Genomic DNA, 3996 nt, shown 5'->3' with positions numbered 1-3996 from the left:
TACTGTATTTAGTACCATGGCGCCATCTAAACTTTGAAATAATCCTTAATTGAATATATTGATAAAAGGGCTCAAGTGATGACACTTCCCCTATTTCCGGTGAAGTACCAATTCTCACGTGACTCCCTCATTTTTCTGTGCGCGCTCACGTTTAATAAGATAACTGAACTTTACACGTAGAATTTCATAGTACCATGTGAAATATTTATTCGTTGAAGGATCTAGCGACATCTGGCTGGTACAAAGATACACCAGGCAGCATGGATCTGATAACAATCGCCGGATTCATACTATCTTTGATAAAAAAAGTCTCTTATTCCCCAAGAACATGTATATTTATCGAGAATGTACTAGCTCTATTAGATATTTTGGAGGAAGGGCGAACTAAATTTTATGCTTGTTTACGAAATTAATTAGCGTATTTAAAAAACATTTATTCTTAACAAATGCATTCATGTTAGGATATGATTTACGGAAAATGTACTTTCATGGGTTAGGCCTAGAAATTTAGTCTTAGCTTTTTACACTTTACAGGTTTTTAGGTCTAGCTTTAATTTTTTACGTATTGGAAAATGTATTTCAGCGTATTATTATAAGTAAAATTTTAGTCTTAACAAAGTCCACCAGTTAGGAAATGGTTTATGGATAGGAAAATGTTTATAAATACTAAAGACAGAGGCAGAAACTAGGAGATCAGAGGAAAAAGAACCAACGCGATCGAAAATAATAAACCTTTAAATACGTTTTGCGTTCTTTATTGCATACTATTACCATATTTTAGTTTGGGCTTACTGTATTGAGAACCATGGCGCCATCTAAACTTTGAAATAATCCGTAGATAAATAAATATAATGAAAAAAAGGGCCCAAGTGATAACACTTCTCCTATTTTCCCGTGACGTACCGTATCTCACGTGACTCGTTCATTTTTCCGTGCGTACCATTGATAAGATATCTGCACTTTGACCCGATTCTCACGTGACTAGTTCATTTTTCTGTGCGCACGCACGCTTAATAAGATAACCGTCAATGGGGTTTTTTTTTCTCCAAATACTCAAGTGGGTTAATATGTGACGTCAGTGTAGTCATGGGAATCAATTCTTAGTTACAGTTTTCGTTATCTCAATAAAGAGTCTTATCTGCACGTCACTTAGCGTTCTTACTTTCACTCATTGGGAATAGTCATTAAAGGTCACGCAATTTTTGCTCCGTTTTCAGCCGTTCGTGAGCTCTATTTTACGGCGTAGGCTTAGGGTTTCCGACCGTCAAAGAGAAAAAACAGTAAGTTTCTATTTATTATATTTAAAATGCAATTTTTAGGCGTTCTTTTATATATTGGAAATGTATTAGACAGAAAATTAGGCCTAAATTAGGTCGTGTAGGGGTAAGATTAGCGTAGAAAGTAAAACTATATTTTTAGACATATTTAAAACAATTTGCATATTGAAAAAAGCGTAGAAATTTAACCATATTGATAAAATTAAGTTTAATAGGCTTAGTGATAAATGTAGGCTTAGAGAATGTATCATTTGAAACTATAGAAAAATATTTGGTCTAGATCAGTTATGGACATAGAAGCGTATCGACTTGAAACGTTTCACCACTGGAAAAACCCGAACGTCACTAAAGATAAACTAGCGAAGGCTGGATTCTACTATATTCAACGTGGCGATGATGTACGATGTTACAAGTGCCATGGAGTCTTAGGAAACTGGGAATCAGGAGACGTACCAGAACTTGAACACGCCATTTCCTTCCCACGCTGTCCGTCAAGGGATAATTCACCCTCGGAAAAAAGTTTCTCTCGCAAGAATGGGATATTCCACCTACGCCAAAAGCAACTACTATCGCTGACAAATGCATCTCACCTGCACCTGAAGAAGACGACGTTTGTGACTGTCCCTCGTATGTGAGACGATACTGCTGTTAGACACTACAAATACGTAAGTTAGAACTTTTAATTAAATTATTTATACAAGTTGCAGAAGGTAGTTCGTTTCAACCCTTATACCCCGATCAATTTAATTCGTACCATAAAGTAAAATCTTATTTTGGCTGTTTTAAATCACCCTCGGAAGTACTACAAGATTTTACCAATTTACTCGTAGATAATCAATTAACCTGTAAACTTAGCTACTTAAATTTGTTTTCATTGTGTAATGTACAATGCCTATAGCTTAAAAATTAAGGGGTTGGGAAGCGATAAAGAAATTATAGAGTTTCGGAATTATATCGATAAATTTATGGAGTTTGGGGATGGGTGGAACAAATTACGGCTCTTCGTTTTTCTAACTGCATTTCTGATGTACCCAAAAACGGACCAAAATGGACCAATGTACCCTATAAACGACCAAAATCACCATTTTTGGCCCTATGTACCCCATTTCGGACCAAAAGTACCCCAAACTGTACCCTTTAGCTTTAATGTAATGTTAAACTCCCATAGAGATTCCCCTAAAAAGAAACAATTTGCGGTCCAATTTTGGGGACCTGAAGTATTTCGGTGAGGTAAAACTAATTCTGGCAAACTGCTGCGATTTATAGCGAATGGGGGAAAACCGATTTCTAGCTATTGGGAGCGATGGTGGATATTTTAGAGTTCAGGAATTATTGAAATTAGCAGCGCTTAAGAAATTATGGGTAACGAGAGGGGAGGGGTGAAATAGCGATAAATTATAGTGAATGGTAGTGATAACAAATTCTGGTGATCAGGGGGATGAGTAAAGAGGGGGTGAAATCCATTCTCCAAAAAAAGCTGTGTTAGGAAAACTAATTCTGGAGAACGGGAAGAGCAGAGAGAATCTGGTGATTAGATATTAGAAAATATAGACATAAATTTATGGAGTTTAGAGTGGGGGTAAGGGGGAGGGGTAAGAGAGAGAGAGAATCTGGTGATTGGAAATTCTGGTGAATGGAAACGATAAGAAAAAACGATTGGGGATGGGAGAGCAGATAGAATCTGGTGATTGGATATTCTGGTGATTGGATATTCTGGTGATTGGATATTCTGGTGATTGAGAGGGGGGAGGGGGCTGAAGGAAGCAGAGAGGATCTTGCTGTTACCATCTGGTGATTGGAATAAGATATCAGACTGATTATTCCAATCACCAGACGGTAACACTCCTCTCTACGGAATCGGAGGTCTAAACGCTTATAAAGAAATTGAGGAAAACATTGAAAATGTACATTATGCAGAATATTACCAAACCGAAACAATTACTAATTTATCTAACCAAAAATATCTTAAACTAGTCGATGTTAATTTCAAAATATATAATTAGTCTATGCAAATTCAAAATATATTGAAGTCTATGAAAATATAAAAATATATAACTAGTTCAAGGTGTAAATTTCAAAATATAGTATATTCAAAAGTCGAAATATTTAAATAGTCTATGAAAATATCAAAATAGATAACTGGTCCATGTCAATTTCAAAATTAAAATCTTCCGTTACAGAATTCAAACCTAAAATGCCAAAACCTATGTTGAGACCACAGGTCCATCTATGTACACCATGTGGCGCTAGCGATATATAGACATGGAATACGCCAAATTATGGGAAATCATCTACAGAACAACTCTCCTAAAGGAAGTGTTGGTGTACCTCGTATCGTTTACCGATGAAAAAACCTAAAATAGACAAAATGGCAGCCATTATTAGACATGTTCCCCTACGTAGAAAGTGGAAAGCTTTTTTCCCAGTAAGTACCCATCTAGACGAGAGTTGCTTGTCGTAAATTATTTCCGATCTCGGACCAACTTTAATTTAATTTTACTCAATTTAAACTGGAAAAATAATGCATATTGTAGTCTCAATTTAAACTGCAAAAATTATGCGTATTTTACTATTTCAGTCTTTATTTAAACTGCAAAAATAATACGTATTTTACTATTTCAGTCTTTATTTAAACTGCAAAAATAATGCGTATTTTACTATTTCAGTCTTTATTTAAACTGCAAAAATAATACATATCGTAGTCTCAATTTAAACTGTA

General features: G+C 35.3%; 1 long non-coding RNA gene across 1 annotated transcript; it reads left to right on the top strand.

Annotated features, from left to right (window-relative positions):
* The first annotated feature begins 1193 nt into the window (after nt 1–1193).
* Nucleotides 1194–3704, top strand: LOC149932796 (uncharacterized). The gene is made up of 3 exons (XR_016473107.1): nt 1194–1280; nt 1558–1942; nt 3458–3704. It is a non-coding gene; the product is annotated as an uncharacterized LOC149932796 (long non-coding RNA).
* The last annotated feature ends 292 nt before the right edge of the window (nt 3705–3996 follow it).

Source organism: Leiobunum rupestre, chromosome 8 (assembly GCF_980474605.1).
Source record: "Leiobunum rupestre chromosome 8, qqLeiRupe1.1.hap1, whole genome shotgun sequence".
Lineage (NCBI taxonomy): Eukaryota > Metazoa > Arthropoda > Arachnida > Opiliones > Sclerosomatidae > Leiobunum > Leiobunum rupestre.
The sequence above is the reverse complement of the archived record's forward strand: the minus strand, read 5'-3'. Positions and strand labels throughout refer to the sequence as shown.